The sequence below is a fragment of the Bacillus rossius genome, chromosome 1 (assembly GCF_032445375.1).
Source record: "Bacillus rossius redtenbacheri isolate Brsri chromosome 1, Brsri_v3, whole genome shotgun sequence".
NCBI lineage: Eukaryota > Metazoa > Arthropoda > Insecta > Phasmatodea > Bacillidae > Bacillus > Bacillus rossius.
The window spans coordinates 344128395-344139311 of NC_086330.1; the positions used below are offsets into that span (position 1 = coordinate 344128395).

Sequence of the window (10917 nt, forward strand, 5' to 3'; positions counted from 1 at the left end):
TCACGAAAACGTTGCCCTGGAATTCGGCCTTGAAATTTTTACTCATATCACGCCCAATAAAACAAACTAAAAAGTCACCGTGGAGTATGAGACCAAGCCTTACAACTCCAAGATGATGTTTGTGACTTAAATGTCCAAAGTAAGTAAACTTAGTGACCGTAACCTTACGAAGATGTACCCACCCGTCGATTCGAAAATATCCCTGGAGAATCGGCAATCACACTGAGAAAAAGGATTGGTTCAATGAACAAAATATATTTGTTTGCATGATGGTTGTTTCGTTCAAACAATATTTATTTGATCCTACCAATCGTTTATTTGACCGTACTTAACGTAAAATGTTCCAAACAAACTACACATGTTCTCTAAACCAAATTATTTGTTTAAAAATTATTTGTTGCACCAAGCAGTTATTTGTTTGGTCCAACACTTCAAACAGATATTTGGTTCAGTCAAACAAATCAGTATTATTTTTCTAAACAAACAGCATGTTTGCTTAAATTATAACATTTTAAACGAATATTTTGTAGCGCCAACAAAATATTTTGTTAGCGCAACTAAACCATTTGGTTGGCGACACTACTTTCCGGTTTTTATTTTGTTGGCTATGCCGTTTTATTGTTATTGAAGCAACTCCGTGATGGTGCTGGAAATTGAATATTGTGGGCATCAAGTTATTTATTTCCTCGTTTCCGTTTGTATGTGAGCAAGTGCTGATCTAAAAAATGGTTGATGAGTAAACCAAGATAATTTTGGAAGATTGGGGTGTTTGCAGTTAATTGGACTTGTTGCAGGTAAGTGAAATATTTTCCATGCAAGCTATGTTGTTTGTCTAGGCGCGGTTCTTGTATAAATATTATTTTCACCCCCTCTTCTATCTATATAGTTGCTGGTAAATATTTTGTGAAACTGTGGTGTGATTCTTTAAATAGCTAACCAGCAATTTACCGTTATAACGTGTGGTTGGAATATGTTTAATACGTTAAAATACTTCACAACTAGTTAACCAGCAATTTACCGTTATAACGTGTGGTTAGTATATGTTTTATACAAAAATAACTGCAAATATGGGTGAATTCACATTTGCTTAGCAAAATTAAAACTATTAAATTTGTACATTATTGATTACGTTAGTTTGGACATATTAAAATTACTATAAAATATAGGTATGTGAAGGTTTCGGTTGGCGTAGTTATAATATGTAATTAATAACCAACAATTCAGATAATTACCCAAGAATTTTAATGTAGCTAACCTGACCTAAATAACCATTCACATAATTTCACAGTATGAATGTAATTAACCTATCTTAACCATTCTCATTCACTCTTTGTAACGTACCTAACCTAAAAACTCAGTAAATTATTACTAAACTACGTGAAGCATTCCAATGCCTTTTCGCAGAATAGTTACTGATAAATATCTAAGTAAAACAGTGAATACACTTTTCACATTTAAAACTAAAATTAGCATGAAGCCTCACTTGTCAGACATTAGCTTAAATATTTTTAATAATTATCTTTCCCAGAGGTTATGTGCATTAAGTAACAAAATTGAAGCAATAATAATTCGATTTCACTGCAATGATTGGTTGGTTAGGATAGGTTAATTGATAATGCTTTGCCAACCATTTGAATATTTAAAAAAAATTTCAAGCAGCAAAACTAATCAACCATCCACACTGTTTATAAGTATTTTAATGCTGCCGACACAAAAACCAACAATCATTATCATATCACTGTATTTGTAATACACAACTCTGACCTTACCACTCGCTTAAATGTCAAATATTGGTTTAAAAAAATAAGCATTTAGTTTTTTCTTCAGAAAACTCTGTCCCCTTCAGAATTAAGCTTAAATCTTATATGATGTGGGCTGACAAAGTCATAGAACTAAGTAGACAACTTTTAATGCATGTCTATTGAAATATGTTTTAAAATTATTCATTCTCACATCTGTACGTGATTCTACTTGTAAGTTATACTTTCCTTAATTTTGCTAAATATTATGAATCTTAACTGCTCTATGTAGGTAAAAGTTCCGAATTGCGTATCCAGGTGTTTTCAGATATACCTTTGATCCTGAGGCATGATTCTGCACATTTGATCCTGTAATTCATGATGCTTTTTTCAGCAGTGGGGAGGTGTTTCGCGTGAAACCTGATGTAAAAAATAAGTTACGAATAAGATAAATTCGTGTTTCTGTTCCACAATAATCTCTCCCTGCGTAACTCATCTAACAATATTTGCAAAGTTTTCAGAGGTTTTGCAAATATCATTTTGCTTTTGCAGTTTAACTTTTTATTGTGTGATCTTATTTAATTAATTTGTTTGAGGTGGTTAAAAGTGTTGTTTGTTATAAATTTAGCATCTAAGTAATTATTTAATTTAATGTGGTTGAGAGAAATGAAAACATAGGTAGTAACATAAACACATAACCTACAAAAGTAAAAGAAGGAAAATGAGGCGTATTTTATTGCATTCAAGTGATGAAGCTGATGAAGATGACAGAGTTCCAGTAAGGAAAGTGTACAGATTATGAATAAATTTCATGATTGACAATGATATTCATTGTGCTTTTAAAAGAACGTCAGTCCATTCCTTCACCTTTTGTTTCTGTGTTACTGTACCTACTCGAGAAACTTGCAAATAATATATCTTTTTTTTTATAAGTTCTAATACTGCTAATTTTTTATGCACAACTTCTATTTTCTTACTCATCATGCACTCTATAAACTACAAACTAGGCAACAGTAATGTAAACAATGAATAAAATAATGCAAAGACTTTGCAGACTGGCTGTAGGAATGCAAAGAGGTTAAAAATTTTGGTGGAACACATTTACTTTGCACCTTTCAGTTATATGCAAAGTGCAAATTGAAAAGTTGCAAAGTTTATTGGTGGAATAGGCCCCAGGATCATTGCATCAGGATCACAGGGTTAACTTGGATATGCAATACGAAACATTTACCTCTATTGTACATAACAATCAAACCATTGAAACTGTCAGCTACTTAATACTTGAACAGTGCTATCCTCTAGATAAGAGAATATTTACCAGTAAATATTTTATCTTAAATCTTCACTTATCTGGTATTAACAAAAATTTAAATTTATAAAAAAAATATTTTTGAGTTCTCTGAATTATCTTTGATAGTTTCATAAAACAGCATTAGTGTATTTCATGTTGTTTTTAGATGTGCTAGTTTACGTATTAAGTGGTTTATTAGTTTAGCTCATTAGTTGTTTAAAATATTGTAAAAGGAGAGCTACATTAATGTAAAAAATTTCACAATGCTAATTTTTTACTGCCTGTCCTTGCTTGCCAATCATTACTTAAGGGTGTCTTGGGTTACTTGAAGTAGTTTACCAGTAATTGGCCATTTTAAAGTATGGTTATGTTAGGTATTCCAAATACTGTTACATTACGAATATGGCCAGTTAGGTTTGGTTAGCTACTTTAAAAATACTCTACAATAGTTTGAATGGTTTTTTTTTTAGGTAAAGTGTTCTATGTTACTTTAATGTTTTATGTGTTTGACATGCAAACATATATAAAAATAGGTTTTAATATATATAGTAATATATATATTATAAACTTGCTTGTGTTTAGCTACTTAGATTAAATATATGAAAAAATTTTTGGGTTCAATTGAACTTCTCGATACCAGATTTCTTATTGGTTGAGAAAACCGGAGGGGAAAATAATGATGTCATATTAGTAGGACAAAGGTGTTAGTATAAAATGTGAGAGTTATAGAGTTGGTATAACTGGATGTACGTAATTGTTTTACTATATGCGTGTTTGTTGGTGATTTGTGATGTTAGGGGTAGTTTTGGAAGTTAAAGCGGAAGTGGTTTATTGTAGTAGTTTTAAATATGTGTATTTAATACTTAAATTTGAAGGGAATAGTGTTCTTTACCAATGAAAAATTTGTAAATGTTGGTATCACTGTGGGCGTTAAAATGTTGAAAGGTTGGTATCAATGTAGTTGTGAATGAAGACGGGTGGCAGTTAATTTGTCATGGTGTGTGGTATGTTATGGAGGGAAAATGTGAAAGAAAAAAGACAGGTGAGTGGAAATAAAAGTAGAAGAACAGATTAGAGAATGTTGTTTGATGGTGATGGTAGATAGGGTAGAGAACGATAGTTGATAGGTGAAAGTGTGTGTTAAGAGTTGGAAATGATGTAGAATTAGAGTATTTGTTGAACAAGTGCATATTTTTTGTGTGGTATCGAGAATTACACTTAAATGTGTAGGCTTAATGTGACTTTCACAATACCGCGGAAATTATTTGTGTGGTATCGAGAAGTACAATTGAATTGGTAGGATTCAAGTGAACTTGCTGATACCGCAGAAATAATTTTTGTGGAATCGAGAAATACACTTGAATGGGTAGGATTCATATGAATTTCACGATACCGCAGAAATTATTTGTGTGATATCGAGAAGTACAATTGAATAGGTAGGATTCAAGTTAACTTGGCGATACCACGAAAATTATTTTTGCGGCATCAAAAAGTATATTTGAATGGGTAGGATTCATGTGAATTTCACGATACGCGGAAATAATTTCTATGGTATCGAGAAGTACAATTGAATAGATAGGATTCAAGTGAACTTAACAATACCGCGAAAATTATTTTTGCGGTATCGAGAAGTACACTTGAATATGTAGGATTCAAGTGAACTTGGCGGTACCGCGAAAATTGTAGTTACAGAGAACAAGTTCCCCGCATAAAACCCCCATATTCCTGCGCTTGTTCTGTTAGAAAGTAGGGGTGGTAATGATGCAAGTGATGCGATCTTGTTGTCGTCATTAATTATAGGCTGGTATCGGGTCGTTAATTTGTCCCAAATTTTTTTTCCAATTTGTCACACAGACATGTTGAGTCCCACAGTAAAGTAATGTGTATTTTTTTGAAAATAAAAAAAAAAGAATTAAAATTTAACAAGCCAGAGAGACATACCAAATATGTATGTGGACAATTTGCATGACTAAAATTTGACTTATTTTAATCTATTGTTTATTATATTTGTGGCTTTTACTGTTTTTCAGGGCAATCTCTGCACAGAGGAAGAAAGTTTAGTTTTTTTTGTGGATGCAGAGATTTTCCTTAAAAAATCAAATATCATCACTGCTTTTTTCTGTAATTTTTTCCTGCTGCACCATATTCAATGCCTCAGTAACTGGCAGTCACACAGAAATTCATCCAGAAGTAAGTTGTCAAATTCAAGGTACCATACCTAGTATTTTTACAGTAATAAAATCACTTTGTACAACTAAATTTCGAATTACACATAATTTTGCTGAATTATAATAATTGCAACCAATTTAATATCCACAATTCCTTCACAAATTTTTTGATTTTTTCATTTGGAAAATGGCTGTTGTGTTTTTCAAACATGTACTGAATTGCATCCAAAAAATATCAGGATAAATTTTTGGAATGATAATTATTTTAGATTTCCAACATAAATCAAGATATAAAAAAGTTCTGAAAAAAAATGTTAATGTATCTGCCTTTGTCAAAATATATGTTTGAAGTGCTGGAACATAGTGTGAAATTTCTTGTGATTTTCACTGAATCCAGGAAACTTTAAAGTTAGAAACATGTTTCAGTCAGAAGGTTGCATGGACTCGAGTCTTCTTTGTGTAACAAAGTCCATAATTACTACACTCACACTGTTATGATCCATACTCTGTGTTACCTAATCAAAACTTTAAACATTTTTATACTTGGTCTTTACTTGATACATAGTGAGACCTCAATATAGGTAGGCCTAGCTGCAAACTAATTGGACCCAGTATCACATGTGAAACCAATATTTTTATTGGGGAATCTCTACCCAAGCATAAGCCAACATATAAAATATTAAGACTTAAATTTATTTATGTTAATTTATAAATGTGTGTATATTACCCAAGATCAGATTTGTAGAGAATTTCTTGTATGTACATGTGTGTACATATATGTATGTATTTGTATGTTTATATCCCAAGATGTTTTATGTTTCCAATGTGATTCTATGGCACTTTAGATTTTACATATAACATTTCAAAACATTTATACAAGTTTATAGCTTATTGGTTTTCAATCCGAGGGTTACCTTTTTATTTCCTTTATGGTTTTACTTGTAGACAATATCTTGTACAGCACATGAAAAGGCACTTAGGCCAATAGAAACAGAAAATATATTTTTGAAAACAAAAATTGACAGAAAATAAATTCATAAAATTTTGGCTCTAAATATTTTATCCTATATAATTTGTAAGCAAGAATATGCACTGTGAGTAACATGGAGACAAATAAGGATTAAAAGATTTATTCACGACCAGTGATGCAGTTATGAGTGAATTAACATAAATAACGTTACATAGTAATTAATAGTTTACCTTTTAGCATAAATTTTTAGTTTGCAGGCACCTACAATGGGGTCTCACAAGTGCATCAAGGAATGACCAAGTATAAAAAGTTTCAAGTTTTGGGTAGGTAACGAAGGGTATGGCTTCATAACAGTGTAAGTATAAAGCAATTATGGAGTAGGTTACACAAAGAAAGACTTGAGTCCATGCAACCTGGCTGAACCATGTTTCAGACATTCACTGAAAATAACAAAGAATTTCCAGCACTTGAACCTCATTATTTGGCAGTGGTAATTACATGTACATTAGTTTTTTTTTCTTTTTTTCTTCTTTTTTTTCTTTCCAGAATTTATTCAGCTCTACATTTAGGTTGGTAAATCTAAAAAAAAAATTAGATCATCCCAAAAAATTGTTTTCATTATTTTCAGGATGTAGTTCCATGTTTCAAATACATTACTACCATTTTTGAGTAGTTGATTAACAAATTCCAAATGAAAAAAATCATTATTATTGTAACAAACATAGGTATTTTCATTACATAGAAATGTAATATTTAGAAACTTGGGCATCAAATTAGTCATACTTATGTTCAAGCAATTTTATCTGTTTTTTAAAGATTTAGCTGTGCAAAACGACACATATTAATTATCAATGCCACAAAGGAAACTTAAGACTGATATAAATTTTTTATAACCCCTATGATATTGTTTACATCAACATCATATGGTAGAGCATACAATTTTCTACCATTGTTCTCAACTCTGTGAAATTTTACATATTTGACTTTTGAGATACAAGGAAATTCACTGTCTATGCAAGATTTTGAAAAACTACCCACATTCCTAGTTACCACACTTTAAGGGAGAAATGATTTTTGATGAAAATTTGCACACACGATACTAAAAATAAGAAGAAAGTTATTGTTCAACATACCTATAATTTAGGAAAAAAAATTGTTCGGTTATGCCAATGCCATCCCCTGTTTCCACCCATCGAAACATACATCGACACTACTTGAAGGAATTTTGTTCATTTTGCATTAAAAATAAAGGAAAATTTAAAGTCTATAAATAATTTGCAAAAACTTGCAGGTCACTTTCTACATGAACAAAAATACACCCATCCCTTCTTCCCATCCTCTAAAATTAAAATTTAATACTTTTTAATGAACTATTCCACACTTATCATTAAAATTAATATTAAAGGTAAACTATGTCAGATTTAAAAAAAATCTCCATCTCAGTGGATACTTGAGATTTCGAAAAAACACCCCTATTTACCTTCACTACCTTTAAAGCAGTATGTAGTATTTTTGCGAGCCTGGTGTTCACCTTAAAGGAAAAATGAACAGTCTACATTTAGTTAAAATATACTCCCATAAAAATTTCTCTATGAGGATTAAAAAAAACCCACCCCATCTACATTTCCCACTACTTAAAATATAATGCTGGTATGACGTGATAACATCTTGCACACTTCATGTTCAAAAGAGGAAGTACATTACTGTCTACATATGATTTTCACAAAAGGAAGTTTATTGAATACCTGATACTTAAAAACACTACTCCTTCCCACTTTCACAACCCTTTAAGGAGAATGTTTCACTGCTTGATGAAATTTTTCATCTTGATGTTAAAAAAAAATTACTCTTTAACGTAACCTTTTTCTATTTCACGTTACTATCCTTTAAAGTAGATTTTTGTTTCTCCTTGGTAATTTTAATCAGTTGAGGTACATAAAAGAGTTATTCATCATCAACATATTATTGAAGAAAATATGTTCGATGAAAACATGAGATTAAGGGAGAAAATATTTATTTCCTACCCTTCAAAGAAATATTTTGTCCTGTTTAAAAGAATGTTGCACACTGGATGTTAAAAAGAAAATCAATATTATCTACATCTGATTTAAACAAAAATTAATTCAATACACACGATTTTGGTGCACTACTTTCCTCATTCTCTCATCCCCCTTACCCCTTCCTACCCCCCTCTCAACACCTACCACAGATCTTTCACATTTTTACATCACTCTTTATACCCCTTGAATCCGAATTTGGGCAGTTCTTGATGAAATTTTGCATACTTGACATTAAAACTAAGATGGCAGTTACTGTCTGCATACAATTTAAAAAAAGACCCTTCATTCTGTGTTCAGCCTGGGCAATGCTAATATTTTATACAAACAACCATTCTCGAGATAGACATATTTACAATAAAGCAAGATCAATTGTAGAATACATTACGTAGTACAATATATAAAGTTAAATTACTCATTAAAAATATTATCATTAACAAACCTTAAATAAAACAAGTCTCAACAATGGAACATCTGCCTAACTTACGATAAATAGGAAAGGTCAACACCTAATTGAAGTTATTAAAGTTTTTAACCCATGCACAACACTATCACATTTTGAAGTAGATTTATTGTATATAAAAACAAGTCATCCTTTACACTTAAAATTGAACGTCAATCATTGCAAAGATACATATGTAACTTAAGTATAGGCTTGTATACAGAGTGTGATGCCTTGAAAACGAAGCCTGTCTTAATGTAATATCTGCCCCAACTTATGATAAAGGTTTGTTAGGGTCCCCTTGTTTTAGAGATAAACATGTTAATATGTGTATATTCAAATATTTCAACAGTTAAAAGAAACATATTTTATTCTACTTAAAATATAATTATGATAAAAATTTAATTGGAACATATTTATGTTTTCAAATTTTATTATTATTATTTATTAGGAAATAAATATCTTATTTTTGTGAGTAATTCCCTTTATAAATTGTACTGAATACTGGATTCTGCAGATGAGCTTGCATTATCGTGCATGTGGCTAAGCTCTCTCGACTCTTCAAACCCTATCTCAAGAACGGTTAATTGTATAAAATATTGCCTGACACAGGAAACATAATATTTACAGAAAGAACATTTTGTAACCTTTGGCCTCGAATATCTTGATAACGTATCAAAGGTCTTCTATAGCAAAATTAAGAACGGTGATATCTCCTAAAGTATTTGGAATTTCTTATCTCCGCCGGCTTTAATGAAAAGAGGAATTTAAAGAACATATAATAAAAGTAATTTCGGATTTTTAACATTTTTTTTCGCAAATACTGCTCAACTACATATTTACCTAATTTACTGCATGAGTGTACGGTCACCACAGCTTCGTTCGCCATTGTAAACAACTTACTTTATTTTTTGTGCCACATGCTATTGTACACCATACGGCTATGAACCAAACGTATGGTGACGTAAATGTGAAAATTAATAAGTTCTTTTCTTAGCGTTCCCCTTTAATCTTAAATTTATTATGCATGAAAATAAAGGTGAAAACTTGCGTTTTAAATACACAAAAGAGCGGATTACAGTTCCATTATTAAAATACGTTTTAAGCAACATACGAGTTTCCTATGAATATGGCATCTTCGTGCATATTCGGCGATATTCGTTTTACCACATTAGAAACATTCTGAAAAGTCAAATGGCTGCAATGAATATCCAAACAATGCAATGGCAATTTAACTTCTATTCCTCAACGTAAACAATTATTTTGATGGCGGTAGCGATCGTTTTATAGTATTATTTCTCAAAAAATCTGAAATTAATAAAACTTTAACACGTAATTAAATACAAAGTTCAAAAATCAATTGTGTTACAAAATTTCAGCAGACCAAGTGGCTATATCAAGATGCTCCAACAGTCTCATTTCTTACACAAGAACAGCAAATTTCATGTTTAACTTGCGGCAATAATGAAGAACGGATATATTGGATATATTTATAATTTTAATTATGTGATATAGTGAAGTTATAGTTAATATATAATAACGTAACCGTCTCTGACATATTATTTAGTGTGGTGTATATTTTCTTATAGTTTCCCATATAGTGAGATGATAAAAAAAATTTGAACATTTCCCTCATTTTGCATTTTCCCAGTTATTACATATTTTTTTCCTGGTCCCTTGAAATATGTAAATACGAGGTTCTACTGTATTATATTTCATTCAGAGGTTGGATCATTATTTGACTGGTCAATGATTTTATATACTTAATTGTCGATCAAGTATTTTTACTTAAACTTTTTTAACCATGTACTTGCTATATACTATTTAGAATTAGAAACCAAACAAAAATCATTTACTGTCCATTACTGTATCAAAGATATTTAATTTTAAAATGTTATAACTTAATTGGGATATTCTTCTAAATGTCTTATTTTGTGTTTTGTCTTACATTTCAGCGTAATACTGTCTAATGATATGTATTTCTATTTTTTTTTTCAGGCGCATGTTGAAAATGAACCTACATTATGTCATTAAGTTTTATTTTTATAAATGGATCTTAATTCATAAATATTGAATTTAGTTAATAAATTTAAAAAAAATAACTGGATTATTTATTTAATTTTAAGTTTATTTATGTAATTAAATTGACAACATGCCCTCCAAAAGCCATGGGCTTTAAAAGGTCATTGCATGTGTGTGTATACCCAACCCTCGTCGGTACCGAGAGCAGCCAAACAACTACCTGGGGTA

At 30.8% G+C, this 10917-nt stretch overlaps 1 long non-coding RNA gene across 1 annotated transcript; it reads left to right on the forward strand.

Moving 5' to 3' along the window:
* The first annotated feature begins 654 nt into the window (after positions 1 to 654).
* On the forward strand, positions 655 to 10698 carry LOC134530388 (uncharacterized). Its single transcript, XR_010074808.1, has 3 exons — positions 655 to 794; positions 5061 to 5220; positions 10666 to 10698. It is a non-coding gene; the product is annotated as an uncharacterized LOC134530388 (long non-coding RNA).
* Positions 10699 to 10917: the final 219 nt, after the last annotated feature.